Source organism: Rhinatrema bivittatum, chromosome 1 (assembly GCF_901001135.1).
Source record: "Rhinatrema bivittatum chromosome 1, aRhiBiv1.1, whole genome shotgun sequence".
Lineage (NCBI taxonomy): Eukaryota > Metazoa > Chordata > Amphibia > Gymnophiona > Rhinatrematidae > Rhinatrema > Rhinatrema bivittatum.
In genome coordinates, this window is record NC_042615.1 from 825,943,258 (window position 1) to 825,971,223 (window position 27,966).

The 27,966-nt window shown below is 44.2% G+C and overlaps 1 long non-coding RNA gene across 1 annotated transcript; it reads right to left on the minus strand.

The window, feature by feature from the left end:
* On the minus strand, window positions 1-27,765 carry LOC115079108. The gene is made up of 4 exons (XR_003853194.1): window positions 27,678-27,765; window positions 16,514-16,549; window positions 1,084-1,119; window positions 1-44 (listed from the first exon to the last, which is right to left on the minus strand). It is a non-coding gene; the product is annotated as an uncharacterized LOC115079108 (long non-coding RNA).
* Window positions 27,766-27,966: the final 201 nt, after the last annotated feature.

Here is a 27,966-nt window from a genome sequence, read left to right on the forward strand (position 1 = left end):
CTCTTACCACTAAATTACCAAAATTGAATTTGAACTATTCTTTCCTGAAAGAAATAGAAACAGAAGTGATTAAAATGCAGATTTTGTGCCAGCGACCTGAGTCTTCTGCTCTCCAGCTTGCAGAGGCAGCATTCACAGACCCTGGGGGGAACAAGTCCTGGTCATGCTGTCCTTGTCATTGATTGACCTCTGCTGTCCTGCTGAAGGGAGACACCCTGTCGCCAGATTTAGTGACCATCATTGAGGGTCCCGAGTGCAGGGTCTCGGGCCAGGACTTCCTCTGCAATGATAACACTGGATGTGATGAGGAGCACAGCAGGGGTTGGGGATTATAAAACAGAGGAAAATCCTGGGGTAATTGTGAATGAGGGCTCATGGCATCAGGAGTCCCTCCCTGCTTCCAACTGAGCAGGAGACCCAATGGAGCAGGAGGAAACTGCAGGGTAAGAGAAAAATGTACATCTCAGAGTTCCCCCAAATTACCAAACCAGGATATAGCAGGATAAATATAAAACTAATACCCAAACACACACAGACTTTATCATCTCTGAATCATTCCAGGCCTGAATTCTGAGGGCAATTTCAAATGATTTTACTGAACCTTTAGATGGGTAAAAGTGGGGGCTGACATTTGCCTCCCCCTCTAGGGGTAAGAGAAGCTGCATCCTGTGATGGCAAACAGAGCAGACAATTTTGTGTTTCCATTTAAAACCTACTTCAGTAAGAAAATGTATAAGTTACATCTAAAGAAACAAGGAGGACCCCCTCCCATAAAATATAAACTAATAGGAAATCTCTGACCCTCACAGAGTTACACTCTGACTTATTTATATAGTCCCTCAATTCAAAACCTACTTTATTAAGAACATTTGTAAGTAATAATTACAGAAACAAGGAGGACCCCTCCCATAAAATATAAACTAATAGGAAATCTCTGACCCTCACAGAGTTACAGTATGACTTATTTTTATATTCCCAAAAGTTGAACCAGAAAATAAAATTATTATATACAATGTGAAAAAAATAGTTTTAAATTACATGACGGTTTGTGAAATTATTTGTAATTTAGTAAATTGCTCTTACCGGTATACCATCTAAATTGAAATAAAAAATTCCTTTCTGAAAGAAATAGAAACAGAAGTGATTAAAATGCAGATTTTGTACCAGCGACCCGAGTCTTCTGCTCTCCAGGTTGCAGAGGCAGCGTTCACAGACCCTGGGGGGAACGAGTCCTGGTCATGCTGTCCTTGTCATTGATTGACCTTTGCTGTCCTGCTGAAGGTAGACACCCTGTGGTAAGGTACATCTAAAGAAACAAGGAGGACCCCCTCCCAGAAAATACAAAATACTAGGAAATCTCTGACCCTCGCAGAGTTACACTCTCACTTATTTCTATAGTCCCTCAATTCAAAACCAACTTTATTAAGAACATTTGTAACTAATAATTACAGAAACAAGGAGGACACCTCCATAAAATATAAACTAATAGGAAATCTCTGACCCTCGCAGAGTTACACTCTCACTTATTTATATAGTCCCTCAATTCAAAACCAACTTTATTAAGAACATTTGTAAGTAATAATTACAGAAACAAGGAGGACACCTCCATAAAATATAAACTAATAGGAAATCTCTGACCCTCGCAGAGTTACACTCTCACTTATTTATATAGTCCCTCAATTCAAAACCAACTTTATTAAGAACATTTGTAAGTAATAATTACAGAAACAAGGAGGACACCTCCATAAAATATAAACTAATAGGAAATCTCTGACCCTCACAGAATTACACTCTGACTTATTTATATAGTCCCTCAATTCAAAACCAACTTTATTAAGAACATTTGTAAGTAATAATTACAGAAACAAGGAGGACCCCCTCCCATAAAATATAAACTAATAGGAAATCTCTGACCCTCACAGAATTACACTCTCACTTATTTATATAGTTCCTCAATTCAAAACCTACTTTATTAAGAAAATGTGTAAGTAATAATTACAGAAACAAGGAGGACCCCCTCCCATAAAATATAAACTAATAGGAAATCTCTGACCCTCGCAGAGTTACCCTCTCACTTATTTATATTAGGGATGTGAATCGTTTTTTGACGATTTAAAATATCGTCCGATATATTTTAAATCGTCAAAAATCGTTAGGGCCACGATACAATACCAATTCCCCCGATTTATCGTCAAAAAATCGTAAATCGGGGGAAGGGGGAGGGCAGGAAAACCGGCACACTAAAACCCCCTAAAACCCACCCCCGACCCTTTAAATTAAATCCCCCACCCTCCCGAACCCCCCCAAATGCTTTAAATTACCTGGGGATCCAGCGGTGGTCCGGAACGGCGGCGGTCCGGAACGGCCCCCTCAATTGAATCGTGTTGTCTTCAGCCGGCGCCATTTTGCAAAATGGCCGCCGCAAAATGGCGGCGGCCATAGACCAAAACGATTCGACGCAGGAGGTCGTTCCGGACCCCCGCTGGACTTTTGGCAAGTCTTGTGGGGGTCAGGAGGCCCCCACAAGCTGGCCAAAAGTTCCTGAGGGTCCAGTGGGGTTCCGGGAGCGATTTCCTGCCGCGAATCGTTTTCCGTACGGAAAATGGCACCGGCAGGAGATCGACTGCAGGAGGTCGTTCAGCGGCGGTCTGGAACCCCCGCTGAACGACCTCCTGCAGTCGATCTCCTGCCGGCGCCATTTTCCGTAAGGAAAAACGATTCGCGGCAGGAAATCGCTCCCGGAACCCCGCTGGACCCCCAGGAACTTTTGGCCAGCTTGGGGGGGCCTCCTGACCCCCACAAGACTTGCCAAAAGTCCAGCGGGGGTCCGGAACGACCTCCTGCGTCGAATCGTTTTGGTCTATGGCCGCCGCCATTTTGCGGCGGCCATTTTGCAAAATGGCGCCGGCTGAAGACAACACGATTCAATTGAGGGGGCTGTTCTGGACCGCCGCCGTTCCGAACCACCGCTGGATCCCCAGGTAATTTAAAGCATTTGGGGGGGGGGGGTTCGGGAGGGTGGGGGATTTAATTTAAAGGGTCGGGGGTGGGTTTTAGGGGGTTTTAATGTGCCGGCTCACGATTTTAACGATTTTCACGATAGTTTACACACCCAAACGGCAACAATACGATTCCCTCCCCCTCCCAGCCGAAATTGATCGTTAAGACGATCGAGGACACGATTCACATCTCCAATTTATATAGTCCCTCAATTCAAAACCTACTTTATTAAGAACATTTGTAAGTAATAATTACAGAAACAAGGAGGACGCCTCCCATAAAATATAAACTAATAGGAAATCTCTGACCCTCGCAGAGTTACACTCTCACTTATTTATATAGTCCCTCAATTCAAAACCTACTTTATTAAGAACATTTGTAACTAATAATTACAGAAACAAGGAGGACCCCCTCCCATAAAATATAAACTAATAGGAAATCACTGATCCTCGCAGAGTTACACTCTCACTTATTTATATAGTCCCTCAACTCAATACCTACTTTATTAAGAACATTTGTAAGTAATAATTACAGAAACAAGGAGGACCCCTCCCATAAAATATAAACTAATAGGAAATCACTGACCCTCGCAGAGTTACACTCTCACTTATTTATATAGTCCCTCAATTCAAAACCTACTTTATTAAGAACATTTGTAAGTAATAATTAGAGAAACAAGGAGTATGGCCCCATAAAATATAAACTAATAGGAAATCTCTGACCCTCGCAGAGTTACAGTGATTTATTTTTATATTCCCAAAAGTTGAACCAGAAAACAATTCCTCACCCTCTGAGAGTGTGTCACTCAGTTATAATTACTCTTCCCAAACATTTACAGAGAAGGAATATGAAGGCTGAACTGAACCATCTTTCCCACATCCCTCAATAGTCAATACCTCCTGATATTTGTGTTTAATTGAAAGAGGATAATTTCACAAGGAACTCACAGTATTGTGCTCAGGAATGGCCTTAACAAAAGGAATAAATGTATCCAGCCTGCCCAGAGGTTCCTGGTAATGTGGCACTGTCCAAATATGAAGCGAGCCTGTGGCCCCGTTCCTCTGCCCTCCCTGCAAATTTCTTATATAACCTTGCTGGACCGTGCACTGTCCGACTTCCAAGTCCTTTCAGAATGTAAAACTGATGATGAATGGCCGCAAGTAAGGTCACCGCATCCCTTTCCTCGGTTATTTTTTAGATACAAATTGTGGCTATTTCTGGCTCCCTGCTCCCCCACATACACACACACACACATGCACACATACACACACACACATGCACACACAGTTGCACACTCCTTCTCTAATCTGCAACAACTGTGTCAAGTTTCCACCTTCCATTAGATTCCTCTGGAACTGCCCCAATCCCAAAATCTGCAGGCAGGAGTGTGTTATTAGCAATGAAAACGAGTTGATGGATCGGAGTAAACAAATTTATTCAAGCATGCCCGACTCTGGCCGAGTTTCGCTCAGAGAGCTGCCAGGGGCTTACAAGCCACATCAATTGGCTTAAAACATCAAGTCGAAATAGCTCAAAGAATTTCTTTGGTTTTGAAGCAGAGCTCTGAGCGAAACTCTGCCACAGACGGGCATGCTTGAATAAATTTGTTTACTCCGATCCATCTACTCGTTTTCATTGCTAACAGCTACCTTGGATCGGCTACCGGTTTGTTTTCTTGGCAGGAGTGAGTTATACATTGTCAGAAGTTCCCACGGTTTCTGCTCGCAGCAATGCCAGAGGGGCGGCAGGATGGGATACTAGGGATGTGAATCGTTTTTTGCCGATTTAAAAAAATCGTCAGATATTTTTTAAATCGTCAAAAATCGTTAGAGCCTCGATACAATAGAAATTCCCCCGATTTATTGTGAAAAATCGTAAATCGGGGGAGGGGGGAGGGCAGAAAATCCGGCACCCCAAACAACCCCTAAACCCTCCCGAACCCCCCAAAATGTTTTAAATAACCTGGTGGTCCAGTCGGGGGGTCCTGGCGCGAACTCCCGCTCTTGGGCCATCGGCACTATTTTGGCTGCCACTAAAAAAATGGCGCCGATAAAAAGAAAAAAACACCCGACCCTTTAAATTGACCCCCTTTAGCCTCCCCCACCCTCCCGACCCCCCCCCCAAACTTTTTAAACTTACCTGGTTGTCCAGTGGGGGCACGGGGAGCGATCTCCCACTCTCGGCCATCGGCTGCCACTAATAAAAATGGCGCTGATGGCCCTTTGCCCTTACCATGTGACAGGGTATCCTTGCCATTGGCCGGCCCCTATCACATGGTAGGAGCACTGGATCGCTGGCGCCATCTTTAACAGGGCTGCACGCGCATGTTATAAAATCAGGAGTAGATTTGTGTGCGCCAGGTTATGCGCACAAATTTATGCCTGCGCATAAGTTTTAAAATCTGGCCCTAGATGTTTGCTGTTGGCATCTGATTCCACCAGGTATATTGTAGAAGGTACAGGCACCGAGGCAGGGAGAGAAGGTCCTCGAGGAGCGAGTACTGTTTCCTGTAAGGCACCAGAAATAAAGCAGAGGGCCCCCGAGGAGCAGATACCCAGATTTGCAGTTACCCCAAAGGGCAGAGAGAGAGCTTCCAGCGGCAGCACCGAAGCAAAAGAGTAGCGTAGACAAGAACAAATTTGAGTCCTTGGTAACTCAATGAACTAGCAAACTAGAGAAGGTAATATACCCGGATGGCATGATGTCAGCATGAGGGAACGCTCTCGAGGTTCGTGCCAAGGGTGGTACAAAGACGTGTGTTGCGTACATGCGCGCACCGTAGTAGGTACCCAGGAGGATCAATGGCGGGCTGTTCTGGGGACGCCAGGAGGATCAATGGCGGGCTGTTCTGGGGACGCCAGAGAGGTTGGCTTGTAGACTCTGCGGTAGCCATCTTTCCTAGGTAAGCAGGAGGATCCTTGAATAATGTGAGGCAAATGGGGCAAAGCCGTCTAGTACCGACAGACGCAACACTCTCTCTCTCTCAATCACACACAAATGCTCTTGCTCCCATTCTACCACAACCCACAAAGCTGCCACTCATGCACCCTGGCACACATTCTACCTCACACACACAAAGCTGCCGCTGACGCACACAGGCACCCATTCTACCACACACACAAAATGCTGTCATTCTACCACACACACACATAAAGCTGCCACTCATGCACCCAGGCACCTATCCTACCCCCCCCCCCCACACACACACACACACACAAAGCTGCCACTCACGCACTCATTCTACCACACACACACAAAGCTTCCACTCACGCACCCAGGCACCCATTCTACCAGACACACAAAATGCTGTCACTCAAGCACTCATTCTACCACACACACACAGAAAGCTGCCACTCACACACCAGGCACCTATCCTACCCCCCCCCCCCCCACACACACACACAAAGCTGCCACTCACGTACTCATTCTACCACACACAAAGCTTCCACTCACGCACCCAGGCACCCATTCTACCCCCCACACACAAAGCTTCCACTCACGCACCCAGGCACCCATTCTACCCCATACACACAAAGCTTCCACTCACGCACCCAGCCACCCATTCTACCCCCACACACAAAGCTTCCACTCACGCACTCATTCTACCACACACACACACAAAGCTTTCACTCACGCACCCAGGAATCATTGCTACCACACAAACACACAAAGCTTCCACTCACGCACCCAGCCACCCATTCTACCCCCCACACACAAAGCTTCCACTCACGCACTCATTCTACCACACACACACACAAAGCTTCCACTCACGCACCCAGCCACCAATTCTACCCCCCACACACAAAGCTTCCACTCACGCACTTATTCTACCACACACACACACAAAGCTTCCACTCACGCACCCAGGCATCATTTCTACCACACACACACACAAAGCTTCCACTCACGCACCCAGCCACCAATTCTACCCCCCACACACAAAGCTTCCACTCACGCACTTATTCTACCACACATACACACAAAGCTTCCACTCACGCACCCAGCCACCCATTCTACCCCCCACACACAAAGCTTCCACTCACGCACTCATTCTACCACACACACACACAAAGCTTCCATTCACGCACCCAGCCACCCATTCTGCCACACACACACAAAGCTTCCACTCACGCACTCATTCTACCACACACACACACAAAGCTTCCACTCACGCACTCAGCCACCCATTCTGCCACACACACAAAAGCTTCCACTCACGCACTCATTCTACCACACACACACACAAAGCTTCCACTCACGCACCCAGCCACCCATTCTACCCCACACACACAAAGCTTCCACTCATGCACTCATTCTACCACACACACACACAAATCTGCCACTCACGCACCCAGCCACCCATACTATAGAAACATAGAAACATAGAAATGACGGCAGAAGAAGACCGAATGGCCCATCCAGTCTGCCCAGCAAGCCTCACACATTTTTTCTCTCATTCTTATCTGTTACTCTTAGCTCCTTGTTCTATTCCCCTTCCACCCCCACCATTAATGTAGAGAGCAGTGATGGAGCTGCATGCAAGTGAAATATCAAGCTTGATTAGTTAGGGGTAGTAGGGGCAGTAACCGCCGCGATAAGCAAGCTACACCCATGCTTATTTGTTTTACCTAGACTATGTTGTACAGCTCTTGTTGGTTTTTTTTTTCTTCTCCCCTGCTGTAGAAGCAGAGAGCCATGCTGGATATGCATTGAAAGTGAAGTATCAGGCACATTTGGTTTGGGGTAGTAACCGCCGTAACAAGCCAGCTACTCCTCGCTTTGTGATTGCGAATCCTTTTTTTCTTCACCCCTGTCGTTGAAGCTATGCAGGATATGCGTGAAGCATCAGTTTTTTGTTTTTGTTTTTGTTTTTTCCCCCTGCCGTTGTTTGTTGTTTGTTTGTTTGTTAATTTTTTTTTTCCCCTGCCGTTGAAGCAGAGAGCTATGCTGGAAATGCGTGATGTATCAGTCTTTCTCCCATGCCGATGCAGCAGAGAACCATGCTGGATATGCATGGAAAGTGAAGTATCAGGCACATTTGGTTTGGGGTAGTAACCGCCGTAACAAGCCAGCTACTCCCCGCGTTTTGAGTGCGAACCCTTTTTCTTCTCCCTTGCCGTTGTAGCAGAGAGCTCTGCTGGATGTGTGAAGTATCAGTTATTCTTCTCCCCTGTCATTGAAGCAGAGAGCTATGCTGTATATGCATTGAAAGTGAAGTATCAGGCATATTTGGTTTGGGGTAGTAACCGCCGTAACAAGCCAGCTACTCCCCTCTTTGTGAGTGCAAATCCTTTTTTCCATTACCTCTTGCTGTTGAAGCTTAGAGCGATGTAGGAGTCACAGTAAGCATGTGTATGTTTATTTAATAAGGGTATTGTGTCAATAGCCATCATTCTGGCGAGTCACCCACTCTTCATTGGCGGCCTCTTGACTTTATGGATCCGCAGTGTTTATCCCACGCCCCTTTGAAGTCTTTCACACACAAAGCTTTCACACACAAAGCTTTCACACACAAAGCTTACACTCACACACTCATTCTACCACACACAGACAAAGCTGCCACTCACGCACCCATTCTACCACACACAGACAAAGCTGCCACTCACGCACCCAAGCACCCATATTACCACACACAGACAAAGCTGCCACTCACGCACCCAGGCATCATTTCTACCACACAAACACACAGCGCTTCCACTCACGCACCCAGGCACCCAATCTACCGTACACACACACACACACACACACACACACACAAAGCTGCCACTCACGTGCTAATTGTACCACACACACACCCAAAACTGCCACTCACGCACCCAACCACTCATTCTACCCCCCACACACAAAGCTTCCACTCACGCACTCATTCTACCACACACACACATAAAGCTGCCACTCATGCACCAGGCACCCATCCTACACCCCACACACAAAGCTTCCACTCACGCACCTATGCACCCATTCTACCCCACACACACAAATCTGCCACTCACGCACCCAGCCACCCATTCTACCCAACACACACAAAGCTTCCACTCACGCACCCAAGCATCTATATTACCACACAAAGACAAAGCTGCCACTCACGCACCCAAGCATCATTTCTACCACACAAACACACAAAGCTTCCACTCATGCACCCAGGCACCCATACTACCCCCCACACACAAAGCTTCCACTCACGCACCCAAGCACCCATATTACCACACACAGACAAAGCTGCCACTCACGCACCCAGGCATCATTTCTACCACACAAACACACAAAGCTTCCACTCACGCACCCAGGCACCCATTCTACCATACACACACACACACACAGACACACACACAAAGCTGCCACTCACGCACCCTGCCACCCATTCTACCCCACACACACAAAGCTTCCACTCACGCACCCAGGCACCCATTCTACCACACACACACACACACACAAAGCTGCCACTCACGCACCAATTGTACCACACACATACAAGCTCTCACTCATACACCCAGGCACCCATTCTACCCCCCACACACAAAGCTGCCACTCATGCACCCAGGCACCCATTCTACCATGTGCACACACAAAGCTGCCACTCATACACATACAAGCTCACATGGAGCCTCGCCTCATTCTTTGGCCCAATAAGCCTGGCCTCTGCTTATCAATTGCCTCTGGTCTGGCCTCCAGCAGTGTACAGGGTTTCTCTACTCTTCAGCCTCCCATGGCCTGGCCTCTGGAGGCAGCGTACAGGGTCTCTCCGCTCTTTGGCCCCGTCCCTGGGGAGAAGGAAAGCACAAGTGGGGCAGTGGGACACCGGGATCTGTGACACACCTGCTGGTGTTTGGTGACATACTGGTTTGTCGCGACACACCTATTGAGAATCTCTGCTCTATACTATGGCCTCACAGCTAAGCTGCATCACAAACTGCAACTCATTCATAGGATTGCAGCTAAGCTAATTTTGGGGAAGAAAAATATGATCCTGGTTCATCCTTACTAAAGGATCTATCCTGACTTCCTTTCACCAGATGCATTCAATGTAAAATTGGCTGTGTGACTTTTAATGCATAATTTAATTTAGTTAATAATTTAATAAATAATTTAAGGCAAAATGCAGCAGCCAGATCTCTCGCAAACAGCAATCGATCCTCACACATCACACCCATTCTGAAAGAGCTCCATTGGCTCCCTGTATAGTACAATACAAGACCCTAACACTTCTGCACAAGACCATCAACAATGAAAAGATCGAATGGCTAAAGGCCACCCTCCACCATCATGACTCCCACAGAAATCTTCGGTCTAAGAACACCGGCCTGCTATCCATCCCCTCCACAAAACTAGCCCACCTCACCACAACCAGAGAATGCACCATCTCAACAGCGGGCCCTTCCCTATGGAGCAAATTTCCCGCTCAACTCAGACTGGAACCCTCTACCCAGTCATTCAAAAAGTACTTGAAAATTGGTTATTCCAAAAAGCCTACCAAACTGTATGTTAAATCACCACATACTAAGCTCCAATCAGCTCTGCCCCTTAACATCCACTGTCCCTATGCAGATCCACATGAACTAATCTCTCATCCCCCCAAAATTAAGCACCGCCTCCAAAGCTCTGCTTTCACCCTGTAGCTCTTCTGTTTAGTTTTTTTCTATCCCACCACATAGGTTCCCTTGTTAGACTCAAGTTCCAACTTGTTTTCCAAGTTTCTGGATACATGTTACTACTTTGATGCTATGACGCCACAGCGGATGTTCTCCACTCAGTCTAAAGCTCTCTAACTAAGGGGGTCATTTATCAAACTGCGGTAAGGCGTTTTCGCATGCGTTAAGGGCTTATCGCATGCGAAAAGCCCCGTTTTCGCATGCGATAGGCCTTTTATCGCATGCGATCAGCCCTTAACGCATGCGAAAACGTGTTTACCGCATGCGATCACACCATTTCGTATGGTGCGATGCAAATTACAAAATGGGCGGAGTAGGGGCGGAGAGTGGGCTGGGTTAGGCTGGCTGCGAAGAGGTATCGCACAGCCATAACGCAAATTTTAACAACACCTCTTTCAGATGCGTTAGGCTGTGCGATACCGGCCGTGACCATGTGAAGTAGTGTCTTCGCCATTTGCGATGTGTCCCGTAAGGCTTATTTTACACTTTGAAGGCTCCAGAGCCCCGGGGGGAGGGGGACAGAGAGAGAGAGAGAGAGAGAGAGAGAGAGCCTGGCCAGAATAGCTGGTGGGATGCAGGAACTACTTGGCCCTTATCACAGAATATGAACGGTTTTCGCACGAGCTTCTTCGCAGAGATATTTATCGCCAATTGCGATAAATACTTGATTAGCATAAAATACGCCCCTTTTCCGATCGCATGCGGTATTTACCGCATTTTGATAAATCCAGGCCTAAGTTACTATGCCTCAATGTATGACTTTAGTTTGAATTTGCCTTATAAATTTCTTGCCACAATAGAATTATTACCATGTTACGAAGCCACTATGTATGTTCTTTTCCCAGACTTAAGTGCCCTAATCAAGTTTCTATACTACAAGGTGAACTCCCTGGTCTTACTGACCAAGTTCCAAACAGCCAGACTGAACTTCCAAATTTGTTTAATAAGTTATTTTTTGTTTAGTTACAATGCAATTACCCCCCTGTTAAGATTTAACAATGTAGGTTTGATTCTCAGAATCAAATTCCAAACTGTCCCCTCTGTTTCACTGTTATAATGTTATAATGTAATAATAATAAGACATCTGAGTCACATTATTCACGAGCTATAATGCAAACCAATGTGATATATCCCGATGAATGTCGGTACATAAAAACATTTAAATAAATAAATGAATAAATAGAGTAAGAGTCCTCCTTCATATCAGGTTAATCTGATGTTCAATTATTCTCAAGAAGAGCTTTAACCAGTTCCGAACCTTAAAGAATTATGATTGAGCCCACATTAGAAATGAATTTCTTTGATCCTGCACCTAGTCTTTAAAACTCCCTCCTGCTTCTCCTACATTTGGAAAAAGATTCTTCCAGATTTAGAAAAGGCCTAAAAAGGAGGCTCTTTCAGAAAATATGTGATTGCTGATACTCGTTTTCTTACCATCCCCCATTCCTGCACCTAACTCTCCTCCCAGTGTTTAATCTCTGCTGTCTTGCACATGATTTTACTGTGAGCACACCGACCTCTTCAGTAGGTTTTTTTCTATTGGCTTTTACACATTTATTGTATGCTTTCTTTTTTCTATATCTTATTGATTTATTTCTTGTTTTCTTTATAATATTTTATATTTCATTATTATTTTTATGTATTAACAATTAACTTCTTATGTTTCTTTCACATTTTATATCTGATTCTATGTATATATTGCTTTAATTATTTCTATTTTTATTTAAAAATTTTTATATACCGACATTCATCCAGGATATCACATCGGTTTACAGTGTAACACAAACAAACGCCAGGCATGGCGCTTTACATTGAACAAATAAAACAAGTTAACAAATGAATAAATGAGGGTGTGAATAACAAGGGGAAATTTGCATTAAATAATCAACGAGGTTTGTAAATATATACATATGTACAAATGGAAGACACTAAGAGATAAGCAATTTAGGAGTGCTAGGAGGAGAGGGGGGAGTGGCGAGCAGAGGGAAGGGAACGAGGTGAGGGGGGGAGAAAAAGTGTATGAGGTAAGGGGGGGAGAAAAAGGTAGGAGAAGGGCGAAGTGAGGGGATAGAGGGCCAGAAGAGGGGGGCAGAGGAGAGGAAGGGTGGGCAGTGGAGAGGAAGGGAGAAATTAGGTGTATGCCTTGGCGAAGAGCCAGGTCTTGAGCTTCCGCTTGAACGATTTGAGGCATTCCTCTTGCCGTAGTTCAACTGGCATTGTGTTCCAAAGGGTCGGCCCGGCTATCGATATTGCACGGGCTCTGGTAGATGTTAGTTTGTAGAGTTTAGGGGAAGGGATGGGCATAGTTGCGAGATGTGCGTGTCTAGTAGGCTTATTAGACTGGTGTAAGCAGAAGGATACATTAAACCAGTTCATTTCAGGATTGTATAAAGCCTTGTGGATGAGAGAGAGAGTCTTATATTGTATACGGGAAGCTATTGGGAGCCAATGTAGATCTTTTAGAACAGGTGTAATATGGTCGTGTCTGCGTAAGTTGGTCAAGATTCGGGCTGTTGTGTTTTGTAAAATTTGAATGGGGTGAATGGCGTTGTTAGGAAGGCAGAGGAGAAGGGAGTTGCAGTAGTCGGTTTTGGCGAAGATGGTGGTTTGGAGCACTGTTTGGAAATCGGGGGGGGGGGGGGGTGTAGTAAGGGTTTTAGTTTTTTTAGTGTATGAAGTTTAAAGAAGCCATCTTTTAGTATGTTGTTGATAAATTTCTTCAGTGTGAAGTGCCCATCGAGAATGATACCCAGATCACGGACTTGTTGTGCAAATTGGAACTGTGAAAGCGGGGGAAGGATCGAGTGGTTAAGGGGTGAGATGAGCATGATTTCAGTTTTAGTAGTGTTGAGAGCTAGGTGGATGGAAGAAAGGAGATTGTTTATGGACTGGAGAGTATCGTTCCAGAAATCCATGGTTTTAGAAATAGAGTCAGTGATGGGTATGAGGTGAGGGGGGTAGAAAGCTGATTAATAAGTTTCACCACAATACAAACTAAACACAGTTGTCTACCTAATATGTGCATAAACCTAAGTGCATATGGCATTTTCAAGCATAAATGTACCCAAAATAAGCAGAGTATGTAGTTTTGGTGAGACAATTGTTAAACAAGGGGAAAAAATGCATGTAACCTTGTTTTATTTGCATAAATGTCTGAGCTATAATAGCATGGGGCTCAGTTTATGTAAATGTATGCATGTAACCTGGTTTTATGTGTGTAAATGTCTGTACTAAAATAGCCTGGGGCTCAGTTTGTGTAAATGTGTGCATGTAACCTGGTTTTATGTGTGTAAATGTCTGTACTAAAATAGCCTGGGGCTCAGTTTGTGTAAATATATGCATGTAACCTGATTTTATGTGTGTAAAAGTCTGTACTAAAATAGCCTTGGGCTCAGTTTGTGTAAATGTATGCATGTAACCTGGTTTTATGTGTGTAAATGTCAGTACTAAAATAGCTTCGGGCTCAGTTTGTGTAAATGTATGCATGTAACCTGGTTTTATGTGTGTAAATGTCTGTTCTAAAATAGTCTGGGGCTCAGTTAGTGTAAATGTATGCATATAACCTGGTTTTATGTGTGTAAATGTCTGTACTAAAATAGCCTGGGGCTCAGTTTGTGTAAATGTATGCATGTAACCTGGTTTTATGTGTGTAAATGTCTGTACTAAAATAGCCTGGGGCTCAGTTTGTGTAAACGTATGCATTGTAATCTGGTTTTATGTGTGTAAATGTCTGTACTAAAATAGTCTGTGGCTCAGTTAGTGTAAATGTATGCATGTAATCTGGTTTTATGTGTGTAAATGTCGGTACTAAAATAGTCTGGGGCTCAGTTTGTGTAAATGTATGCATATAACCTGGTTTTATGTGTGTAAATGTCTGTACTAAAATAGCCTGGGGCTCAGTTTGTATAAATGTATACATATAACCTGGTTTTATGTGTGTAAATGTCTGTACTAAAATAGCCTGGGGCTCAGTTTGTGTAAACGTATGCATTGTAATCTGGTTTTATGTGTGTAAATGTCTGTACTAAAATAGTCTGGGGCTCAGTTAGTGTAAATGTATGCATGTAATCTGGTTTTATGTGTGTAAATGTCTGTACTAAAATAGTCTGGGGCTCAGTTTGTGTAAATGTATGCATGTAACCTGGTTTTATGTGTGCAAATGTCTGTACTAAATAGTCTGGGGCACAGTTTGTGTAAATGTATGCATGTAACCTGGTTTTATGTGGGTAAATGTCTGTACTAAAATAGCCTGGGGCTCATTTTGTGTAAATGTCTGCATGTAACCTGGTTTATGTGTGTAAATGTCTGTACTAAAATAGACTGGGGCTCAGTTTGTGTAAATGTCTGCATGTAACCTGGTTTTAGGTGAGTAAATGTCTGTACTAAAATAGCCTGGGGCTCAGTTTGTGTAAATGTCTGCATGTAACCTGGTTTTATGTGTTTAAATGTCTGTACTAAAATTGCCTGGGGCTCAGTGTGTGTAAATGTGTGCATATAACCTGGTTTTATGTGTGTAAATGTCTGTACTGAAATAGCCTGGGGCTCAGTGTGTGTAAATGTATGCATGTAACCTGGTTTTATGTGAGTAAATATCTGTACTAAAATAGCCTGGGGTTCAGTTTGTGTAAATGTATGCATGTAACCTGGTTTATGTATGTAAATGTCTGTACTAAAATAGCCTGGGCCTCAGTTTGTGTAAATGTATGCATGTAACCTGGTTTATGTGTGTAAATGTCTGTACTAAAATAGCCTGGGGCTCACTGTGTGTAAATGTATGCATGTAACCTGGTTTTATGTGTGTAAATTTCTATACTAAAATATCCTGGGGCTCAGTTTGTGTAAATGTATGCATGTAACCTGGTTTTATGTGTGAAAATGTCTATACTAAAATAGCCTGGGGCTCAGTTTCTGTAAATGTATGCATGTACCTGGTTTTATGTGTGAAAATGTCTATACTAAAATAGCCTGGGGCTCAGTTTGTGTAAATGTCTGCATGCAACCTGGTTTTATGTGTGTAAATGTCTGTACTAAAATAGCCTGGGGCTCAGTTTGTGTAAATGTCTGCATGCAACCTGGTTTTATGTGTGTAAATGTCTGTACTAAAATAGCCTGGGGCTCAGTTTGTGTAAATGTCTGCATGTAACCTGGTTTTATGTGTGTAAATGTCTGTACTAAAATAGCCTGGGGCTCAGTTTGTGTAAATGTATGCATGTAACCTGGTTTTATGTGAGTTTATGTTTGTACAAAAATAGCCTGGGGCTACATATTTGTAAATGTGTGCATGTATCCTGGTTTTATGTGTGTAAATGTCTGTACTAAAATAGCCTGGGGCTCAGTTTGTGTAAATGTATGTATGTAACCTGGTTTTATGTGAGTTTATGTTTGTACAAAAATAGCCTGGAGCTACATATGTGTAAATGTGTGCATGTAACCTGGTTTTATATGTGTAAATGTCTGTACTAAAATAGCCTGGGGCTCAGTTTGTGTAAATGTATGTATGTAGCCTGGTTTTATGTGAGTTTATGTTTGTACAAAAATAGCCTGGGGCTACATATGTGTAAATGTGTGCATGTAACCTGGTTTTATATGTGTAAATGTCTGTACTAAAATAGCCTGGGGCTCAGTTTGTGTAAATGTATGCATGTAACCTGGTTATTTGTGTGTAAATTGCTGAAGAAGATCTCCTGGGGCTCAGTGTGTGTAAATGGTTGCAGGTATATCTTTATTCCCATCCTGCATGGAAGTGTTCCAGGAAGCTGAGTTGGGATTAATACCCATACAATTATTATATACAACGTGAAAAATTAGGTTTAAATTACACGACAGTTTCTGAAATTATTTGTAATTTAGTAAATTGCTCTTACCACTATATTACCCAATGCAACTCCATACTTTAGTGTCTGAAAGAAATAGAAACAGAAGAGATTAAAATTCTGATTTTGTGTTTTCGGCTCTCCTGGTTGCAGAGGCAGCGTTCACAGACCCTGGGGGGAACATGTCCTGGTCATGCTGTCCTTATCATTGATTGACCTCTGGTGTCCTGCTGAAAGTAGACACCCTGTGGCCAGATTTAGTGGCCATCATTGAGGGTGCCGAGTGCATGGTCTCAGCCCAGGACTTCCTCTGCAATGATAACACTGGGTATGATGAGGGGCACAGCAAGGGTTGGGGATTATAAAACAGAGGAACATCCTGGGGTAATTGTGAATGAGGGCTCTTGGCCATCAGGAGTCCATCACTGCTTCCACCTGAGCGGGAGACCCAATGGAGCAGGAGGAACCTGCAGGGTAAGAGAAAAATGTACATCTCAGAGTTCCCCCCAAATTACCAAACCAGGATATATCAGGATAAATATTTATTTATTTTATTTATTAAAAAATGTTTGTATACTGCTTTTACATTCTGGAGATTAATCAAAACAGTTAACAAAAATAAAACAAACATAATCTAGACATAACAACTTAAAAATTTAACAGTAAAAAAAATATGATAATATAAAACATAGTTCAAAAAACATAAAATAAACAAACAAACAATATATAAAACTAATGACAAAACACACACAGAATTTATCATCTCCAAATCATACCAGGCCTGTATTCTGAGGGCAATTTCAAATTATTTTACTGAACCTTTAGATGGGTAAAAGTTGGGGCTGATATTTGCCTCCCCCTCTTTGGGTAAGAGAAGCTGCATCCTGAGATGGCAAACAGAGCACATAATTTTGTGTTTTCCATTGAAAACCTACTTCAGTAAGAAAATGTGTAAGTTACATCTAAAGAAACAAGGAGGACTCCCTTCCCATAAAATATAAACTAATAGGAAATCTCTGACCCTCGCAGATTTACACTCTCACTTATTTATATAGTTTCACAATTCAAAACCACTTTTTAAATAAAATGTGTAAGTAATAATTACAGAAACAAGGAGGGTAGCCCCATAAAATATAAACTAATAGGAAATCTCTGACCATCACAGAGTTACACTCTCACTTATATAGTCCATCAATTCAAAACCTACTTTATTAAAAAAAGAATTAATTAATAATTACATAAATAAGGAGGATAGCCCCATAACCTATAAAATAATAGGAAATACTGACCCTCGCAGAGTTACACTCTGACTTGTTTATATAGTCCCTCAATTCAAAACCTACTTTATTAAGAACATTTGTAAATATTAATTACCAGTAGGGATGTGAATCGTTTTTCAACGATTAAAATTATCGTCCGATAATGTTTATATCGTCTTAAATCGTTATAGAACACGATACAATAGAAATTCTAACGATTTATCGTTAAAAATCGTTAAATCGTGTTAGTGCGCACTAACTCGAGTTAGTGCGCACTAACTCCCCGTTAGTGCGCACTAACTCGATTTAATGCGCACTAACTGAAAATGATACAAATAAACACTTTCCAGGTCACTGAAGGTCAGTTAGGAATGAATATGTGTTCCTATTGGCTGGCTGCCCTCTTATCTATTCATGTTACCAAGGTTACCACTGAGGTGATGGTTGGGGGGATGGGAAATGGAACTGGAAACTAACGAACACCAACAGAAAATGAAACAAAGTGTTCACACTTCCCAGGTCAGTAAAGGTCACTTAGGAATGAATATGTATGTATGTATTCCTATTGGCTGGCTGTGCTCTTATCTATTGATGTTACCAATATGGTTGGGGGGATGTGAAATGGAAACAGTTGGAAGCTTGACAAAAAAAGTAATGTAATGATCAGCACTCACGTGACTAGAACTTGTTTGTTTATTATTTTTGTTAGCAGGCACCTGAAATGCTAGTGCATGTTGAATTTGCCAATCACTGTGCATTTTAGAAAGGTGGTCCTGGCTGGAACTGTACACAGTTCAAATATATGTAATTGATTGTTGGTAAGTGTATTTTTTAAGTAGCCACACTGGCACCAGTATGTTTACTTTTCCTCCTACTTAACTCACTAGCTCAGCTTTGTAAGAAGGGCTTCTCTGCTTGTGTGTTGTTTTTGTTTGGTGTGAGGAGAGCAGAAACATCAGATCTTTATTCAATCTACTACAGTCATCTCTTACAGTGCCCTATCCCTATTAATACCAGGAGTGTTGTGATCTTCCTGCACACAGTGCCCTAACCCTGATACCAATCTGAGACAGCTCCCTCCCTGCATTACTAGTGAGAGGCTGGCTTCACAGACAGGGGGGAGCTGCCTGACCCTCACTCCTGACTTCCCCCATGTCCCAGCTAGTGAATGGTGTGTGGGTGAGGGGGGGGGGAGGATGGTGAAGTCTGAGACAGCTCCCTCCCTGCATTACTAGTGAGAGGCTGGCTTCACAGACAGGGGGGAGCTGCCTGACCCTCACTCCTGACTTCCCCCATGTCCCAGCTAGTGAATGGTGTGTGGGTGAGGGGGGGGGGAGGATGGTGAAGTCTGAGACAGCTCCCTCCCTGCATTACTAGTGAGAGGCTGGCTTCACAGACAGGGGGGGAGCTGCCTGACCCTCACTCCTGACTTCCCCCATGTCCCAGCTAGTGAATGGTGTGTGGGTGAGGGGGGGGGGGGAGGATGGTGAAGTCTGAGACAGCTCCCTCCCTGCATTACTAGTGAGAGGCTGGCTTCACAGACAGGGGGGAGCTGCCTGACCCTCACTCCTGACTTCCCCCATGTCCCAGCTAGTGAATGGTGTGTGGGTGAGGGGGGGGGGGGTGGATGGTGAAGTCTGAGACAGCTCCCTCCCTGCATTACTAGTGAGAGGCTGGCTTCACAGACAGGGGGGAGCTGCCTGACCCTCACTCCTAACTTCCCCCATGTCCCAGCTAGTGAATGGTGTGTGGGTGAGGGGGGGGGGGGGGGAGGATGGTGAAGTCTGAGACAGCTCCCTCCCTGCATTACTAGTGAGAGGCTGGCTTCACAGACAGGGGGGAGCTGCCTGACCCTCACTCCTGACTTCCCCCATGTCCCAGCTAGTGAAAGGTGTGTGGGTGAGGGGGGGGGGTGGATGGTGAAGTCTGAGACAGCTCCCTCCCTGCATTACTAGTGAGAGGCTGGCTTCACAGACAGGGGGAGCTGCCTGACCCTCACTCCTGACTTCCCCCATGTCCCAGCTAGTGAATGGTGTGTGGGTGAGGGGGGGGGGGGAGGATGGTGAAGTCTGAGACAGCTCCCTCCCTGCATTACTAGTGAGAGGCTGGCTTCACAGACAGGGGGGAGCTGCCTGACCCTCACTCCTGACTTCCCCCATGTCCCAGCTAGTGAATGGTGTGTGGGTGAGGGGGGGGGGGGAGGATGGTGAAGTCTGAGACAGCTCCCTCCCTGCATTACTAGTGAGAGGCTGGCTTCACAGACAGGGGGGAGCTGCCTGACCCTCACTCCTGACTTCCCCCATGTCCCAGCTAGTGAATGGTGTGTGGGTGAGGGGGGGGGGAGGATGGTGAAGTCTGAGACAGCTCCCTCCCTGCATTACTAGTGAGAGGCTGGCTTCACAGACAGGGGGGAGCTGCCTGTCCCTCACTCCTGACTTCCCCCATGTCCCAGCTAGTGAATGGTGTGTGGGTGAGGGGGGGGGGGTGGATGGTGAAGTCTGAGACAGCTCCCTCCCTGCATTACTAGTGAGAGGCTGGCTTCACAGACAGGGGGGAGCTGCCTGACCCTCACTCCTCCGGGGTATTGTGATCTTCTTGCACACAGTGCCCTATCCCTGATACCAGGGGTGTTGTGATCTTCCTGCATGCAGTGCCCTATCCCTATTAATACCAGGAGTGTTGTGATCTTCCTGCATGCAGTGCCCTATCCCTATTAATACCAGGAGTGTTGTGATCTTCCTGCATGCAGTGCCCTATCCCTGATATTTGGATGTGTGCAAGAAGATCACAACACCCCCGGTATCAGGAATAGGGCACTGTGTGCAGGAAGATCACAACACCCCCAGTATCAGGAATAGGGCACTGTGTGCAGGAAGATCACAACACCCCTGGTATTAGGGATAGGGCACTGTGTGCAGGAAGATCACAACACTCCTGGTATTAATAGGGATAGGGCACTGTGTGCAGGAAGATCACAATACCCCTGGTATCAGGGTTAGGGCACAAGTTCTAGTCACATTGACTGATCACATTACTTGTTTTGTCAAGCTACCAACTGTTTCCATTTCCCATCCCCCATATACTGTCAGTAGGAAACTTGGTAACATGAATAAATAAGAGGGCAGCCAATAGGAATACATATTCATTCCTAAACTGACCTTAACTGACCTGAAAAGTGTCAAATTGTATCATTTTCAGTTAGTGCGCACTAACTCGAGTTAGTGCGCACTAATCGGAAAAAACGATTTTTAACGATTTTTTAACTAAAAAATCGTGCCTAAGACGATTTTCTTGCCCTGCCACACGATTTCTATCGTTAAGACGATATGGAAAACGATTCACATCCCTAATTACCAGAGATGAGCTTTATTTTTTACTAGCGGGTCATTTTTTGGGGTAAAGTTCGGTTTTCCTCGGTTAGTTTTTTAGAAAAACTAAACGGGGAAAACCAAAACCGGCCCAAAAAATGATGCGGGAAAACGAAGCTAAAAAAACCTCTCCCAAAGCATTAAAAATTACTAAAAAACATTAAATACATCACCCCCAACCATCCCGATTCCTCCCCAAGACTTATCAAGATCCCTGGCGGTCCAGCAGGGTCCCGCAAACGATTTGTCTCTCCGTGCCCGGCGTTCCTGCCTCGCTCAAAATAGTGCCGATAGCCTCTGACCTACTATGTCACAGGGGCTACCAATGCCATTGGTTAGCCCCTGTCACATGACCATCAGCGCCATATAGTGCTCCTACCATGTGATAGGGATGACAAAAGGTGCCGGTAACCCCTGTGACATAGTATGGGCAAAGGCTATCGGTGCCATTTTGATTACTGGCAGCCGACGGCTCGAGGGCAGGAGATCACGCCGGGACCCCTGCTGGACCCCAGGGACTTTTGGCCAGATATAGGTCAGAGGCTATCGGCGCCATTTTGAGCAAGGCAGGCACGCTGGGTTCGCAGGGACAAATCGCTCGCGGGACCCTGCGGGACCACCATGGATGTTAGTAAGTCTTGGGGAGGGATCGAGATGGGGTGTGTGTGTGTGTGTGTGGGGGGGGGGGGGGTTGTATTATAGTTAATAGTAATGCTTGGGGTGGTTTTTAATTGAAAAAAATAAAATGTGCCCCTCCCCCTGTACAAACCCGAAAAATGGATTTTCCCCGAAATTCGGGGAAAATCCGTGAAAGGGTTCGGTGCCCCCGATCCATGATTTATTTATTTATTTATTTAAGTTTTTTTATATACCAACATTCAAGACAGAAGTCCCATCATGCTGGTTCACAAGGAACCAACCTAATGAATTAGGTTGATGAATTAGGCAATTTCATTGAAATTGCCTAATTTGTGATAAACGATTCCACATCTCTATTAATTACAGAAACAAGGAGGACACCTCCCTAAAATATAAACTAATAGGAAATGTCTGACCCTCGCAGAGTTACAGTCTCACTTATTTATATAGTCCCTCAATTCAAAACCTACTTTATTAAGAGCATTTGTAGGTAATAATTACAGAAACAAGGAGGACCCCTCCCATAAAATATAAACTAATAGGAAATCTCTGACCCTCGCAGAGTTACAGTCTCACTTATTTATATAGTCCCTCAATTCAAAACCTACTTTATTAAGAGCATTTGTAAGTAATAATTACAGAAACAAGGAGGACCCCCTCCCATAAAATATAAACTAATAGGAAATAAGGGACCCTCACAGAAATACACTCTCACTTATTTATATAGTCCCTCAATTCAAAACCTACTTTATTAAGAACATTTGTAAGTAATATAGAAACATAGAAACATAGAACTGACAGCAGAAGAAGACCAAACGGCCCATCCAGTCTGCCAAGCAAGTTTTTCACTTTTTTTTCTCATTCTTATCCATTACTCTTGGCTCTTAGTAACCTTTTGATTCTATTTCCCTTCCACCCCCACCATTAATGTAGAGAGCAGTGTTGGAACTGCCTCTAAGTAAAATATCTAGCTTAATTAGTTAGGGGTAGTAACCGCCGCAATAAGCAAGCTATACCCATGCTTACTTGTTTACCCAGACTAAATAATTCAGACCTTGTTGGTTGTTGTCTGTATATAGATCTACTTTTCCTCATTCCCCCTGCCGTTGAAGCAGAGATTTATGCTGGATATGCATTGAAAGTGAAGTGTCTGACTTTCTCCCCTGCCTTTGAAGCAGAGAGCTATGCTGGATATGCATTGAAAGTGAAGTACCAGGCTTATTCGGTTTGGGGTAGTAACCACCGTAACAAGCCAGCTACTCCCCACTTTTTTTGTGAATGCAAATTTTTTTCCACGTTTCCTCTTGCCGTTAAAGCTTAGAGCAAAGTTGGAGTCGCATTAACCATGTGTATGTTTATTGAATAAGGGAGTTATCTCCAGGCAGTAGCCGTCATTCCCGTGAGTCACCCACTCTTCATTCACGTCCTCTAGACTTTATGGATCCAAAGTGTTTATCCCACGCCCCTTTGAAGTCCTTCACAGATCTGGTCTTCACCACTTCCTCTGGAAGGGCATTCCAGGCATCCACCACCCTCTCCGTGAAGAAATACTTCCTGACATTGGTTCTGAGTCTTTCTCCCTGGAACTTCAAATCATGACCTCTGGTTCTGCTGATTTTTTTCCAACGGAAAAGGTTTGTTGCTGTCTTTGGATCATTAAAACCTTACAAGTATCTGAAAGTCTGTATCATGTCACCTCTGCTCCTCCTTTCCTCCACGGTGTTCATATTTAGATTCTTCAATCTCTCCTCATAAGTCATTCGATGAAGACCATTCATCCTTTTGGTCACCCTTCTCTGGACCGCCTCCATCTTGTCTCTGTCTCTTCGGAGATACGGTCTTCAGAACTGAAGATAGTACTCCAGATGAGGCCTCACCAAGGACCTGTACAAGGGGATAATCACTTCCCTTTTCCTACTTGATATTCCTCTCTCTATGCAGCCCAGCATTCTTCCTGCTTTAGCTATCACCTTGTCACATTGTTTCGCCGACTTCAGATCATTAGACACTATCACCCCAAGGTCTCTCTCCTGCTCCGTGCACATCAGCCTATCTCCCCCCATCGAATACAGTTCATTCAGATTTCCACTCCCCATATGCATGACTCTGCACTTCTTGGCATTGAATCTCAGCTGCCATATCTTCAACCGCTCTTCCAGCTTCCTTAAATCCCGTCTCACTCTCTCCACTCCTTCCGGCATGTCCACTCTGTTGCAGATCTTAGTGTCATCCACAAAAAGACAAACCTTACCTTCTATCCCGTCCGTAATGTCGCTCACAAAGATATTGAACAGGACCGTTCCCAACACGGTTCCTTGCGGTACACCACTTAAAACCGCTCTCTCTTCAGAGAAGGTTCCATTTACCATCACACATTGTCTTCTGTCCGTCAACCAGTTTGCAATCCAGGCCACCACCTCGGCACTCATTCTTAAGCTTCTCATTTTAATCACCAGTCTCCTGTGCGGGACCGTATCAAAAGCTTTGCTGAAATCAAAGTCGATGACATCAAATGCTCTTACTTGATCCAATTCCTTGGTTACCCAGTCAAAAACGTCTATCAGATTTTGTCTGACAGGATCTTCCCCTGGTGAATCCATGCTGCCTCTCGTCCATCAATTCTCCCGACTGTAGATAGTTCACTATTTTCTTTTTCAACATTGACTCCATTACTTTTCCCACCACTGAAGTGAGGCTAACTGGTCTGTAGTTACCAGCCTCTTCTCTGTTCCCACTCTTGTGAAGCGGGACCACCAACACTCTTCTCCACTCAGCAGCACTCCTGTTTCTAGGGATCTATTGAACAGGTCACACAGCGGACCCACCAGCACATCTCTGAGCTGCCTCAGAATCCTGGGATAAACTTCATCAGGCCCCATGGCTTTGTACACTTTCAGTTTCTCCAGCTCTTCCCATACATTTTCTACTGTAAATGGAGTTACATCTACTCCACTCCGCTCCAGTTTCTTGTTAGCTAGCGACGGTTTTTCTCAAGGGTCCTCTTTAGTGAACACAGAACTGAAGTATTCGTCTAATATTTCTGCCATTTCTTCGTCTCTCTCCACACATTGATCTTTTCCATCTTTCAATTTCACTATACCACTTTGAACATTTATCTTTTCACTGATGTATCTGAAAACTGTTTTGTCACCTCTCTTTACCTTCTTGACAATCCTCTCTTCTGCTTGACTTTTTGCAATCTTGATTAATTTCTTCGCCTCCCTCAGTTCTACCAGATATTCTTCTTTGTGCCCCTCCCTTTGGGATCTTTTATATTTCTTGAACGCTGTTCTTTTAGCCTTTATTTTGTCAGCCACCTCCTTTGAGAACCAGATAGGTTTAATTTTTCTTTTGCTTTTCTTTACTTTTCTTTTGCATTTCTTTACTTTTCTAACTAGCGGGCCGATACAGTAAAGTCCGCGGGAGAGTGGACAAATGCCCGCTCTCCCGGCGCGCACATCCACTATTTCTCTACTATTATTAGATTCTGGAGATGGGATTCTCCAGTCTATATCTGGCATAGTAAAGTCTCCAACGATCACCACTTTTCCCTTATTTCCTACCTTTTGGATGTCTTCAACCAGATCTCTGTCCAGTAGGGATGTGAATCGTTTTTTGACGATTTAAAATATCGTCCGATATATTTTAAATCGTCAAAAATCATTAGGGCCACGATACAATACCAATTCCCCCGATTTATCGTCAAAAAATCGTAAATCGGGGGAAGGGGGAGGGCAGGAAAACCGGCACACTAAAACCCCCTAAAACCCATCCCCGACCCTTTAAATTAAATCCCCCACCCTCCCGAAACCCCCCCCCAAATGCGTTAAATTACCCTGGGGTCCAGCGGCGGTCCGTAGCTAAATCGGGGGAAGGGGGAGGGCAGGAAAACCAGCACACTAAAACCCCCTAAAACCCACCCCCGAACCTTTAAATTAAATCCCCACCCTCCCGAACCCCCCCAAATGCCTTAAATTACCCTGGGGTCCAGCGGCGGTCCGTAGCTAAATTGGGGGAAGGGGGAGGGCAGGAAAACCGGCACACTAAAACCCCCTAAAACCCACCCCCGACCCTTTTAAATTAAATTCCCCCCCAAATGCCTTAAATTACCCTGGGGTCCAGCGGCGGTCCGAAACGGTCTCCTGCTATTGAATCGCGTTGTCTTCAGCCGGCGCCATTTTGCAAAATGGCCGCCGCAAAATGGCGGCAGCCATAGACCAACACGATTCGACTGCAAGAGGTCGTTCCGGACCCCCGCTGGACTTTTGGCAAGTCTTGTGGGGGTCAGGAGGCCCCCCCAAGCTGGCCAAAAGTCCCTGGGGGTCCAGCGGGGGTCTGGGAGCGATCTCCTGCCGCGAATCGTTTTCCGTACGGAAAATGGCGCCGGCAGGAGATCGAATGCAGGAGGTCGTTCAGCGGGGGTCCGGAAGATAATTTGTAAGTTAGAATGAATGCAACAAGGAGGATACCAACATAAAATATAAAATAATAGGAAATCACTAACCCTCCCAGAGTTACATTCTAATTTATTTTTGCATTCCTACTACTTGGAGTCGAAAAAAGTTGGAGGCGTATTCTTGGTTGTATTTACTAATTTTGTTGCAATGTATTACCATGCTTCAATAAAGATATTTGAAAAAAAAAACTGTTATCCCCCTAGGACAGAATCAAGAAATTGATTTCACAACTTTTCTGAGATTTTGGCCTGAATCATATATTATATGTGCGTCACAGAGTCCCTAAGTTTTATATATAAGTCCTTTTCAGTGTTGATTATGCGATCAATCTATTTTTATTTTTAAGCTGATATATAAATAGTTATCAAATCTCCAGTACTATTTTACTGTTCTTAAAGTAACCATTGATATAGTTCTGTGTTTATTGATTTATATAATACCATTAATGTAATTCATTTTACTTTGCGATTGGTTTTAGTTATTTTATTATATTATTATTTTTTCACTGGATGAATATTTAATGATTAAGTTTTGCCCAACCTATCTCCTCATAGGGTAAAAGGCTTTTGTAAGCTGATAGACAATATATATGTTTAAATCTTAAAAATGGAAAGCTCTTCAGGTCAGAACTTATTAATGAACACCCAAAAAACTGCAGAAAATGATTGAAAATGTACTCGCTATTAATAGCATTGAAATGTATCTATTATATCTTAATTTGGTATTGCATAGATCATGTTCTCTTTTTAAATTAAAATTATGTAGCCATTCATTGCTCCTTCCATGTGACAGGGGCTGACCAATGGCACCGGTAGCCCCTGTCACATGGTAAGGGCAAAGGGCAACAGGCGCCATTTTGTGTACTGGCAGCTGATGGCCCGAGAGGGAGAGATCGCTCACGGGACCCCACTGGACTATCAGGACTTTTAGTAAGTCGGGGGGGGGGGGGAATCAGGATGGTGGGGGGGGGGGTTGTATTTAAGTACATTTGAAGGATTGGTGTGGGGGCTTTTTCCATTTTTTGTCGGTGAAAATTGCCAAAAAATATAAAAATGACCCATTGGAAAATGAAGATTTCCACGGTCGTCGACCCAAAGTCCGACCCGGCAGATAAAAAGAAGCACATCAGATTGAGCATAGTTTACTATCCTTTCCTTCAGCAAAGTCTCCATTACTTTTTCCACCATTCAGGGGAGGGTAACCGGAACTATAGTTTCCAGCCTCCTCTGTGCTACCGCTATGAAGCAGGAAAACAATCGCTCTTCTCCAATCCTGCGGTATCAAGAGTCCTTGAATACCCCCGATTGATAACCCCCAATCGGGGTTCATGGAGGTTCAGGGGTGAATCAAGCCTGGGGGAATAGGGAGGGGGTAGTTGTGGATCAAGGCCTTGGCTGTGGAAGTTGCCCTTGTTAAATTTTTTATAACTTGAACATTCTTTGTAACAACAAAGCTATAAAAAGTGAACTTAGTGCTGCTCATGCACACTTACCAAAGGCTTTTCCGCTGTGTCCTCAACGGGTCCATTTAAGGGGGCAGCAGCAGCACCTGCAGTATCGAGGAAAGCAGCGGCATGAGAAAAATAAAGAGATTTACATTTACATTTATATTTATTAAGATTTGTTAATCACTTAACACTACAAATGTGTAAGCAATAGACAAGAAAACATACTTTATAACATCATTTTGTGTAAATGTCTGCATGTAACCTGGTTTATGTGTGTAAATGTCTGTACTAAAATAGACTGGGGCTCAGTTTGTGTAAATGTCTGCATGTAACC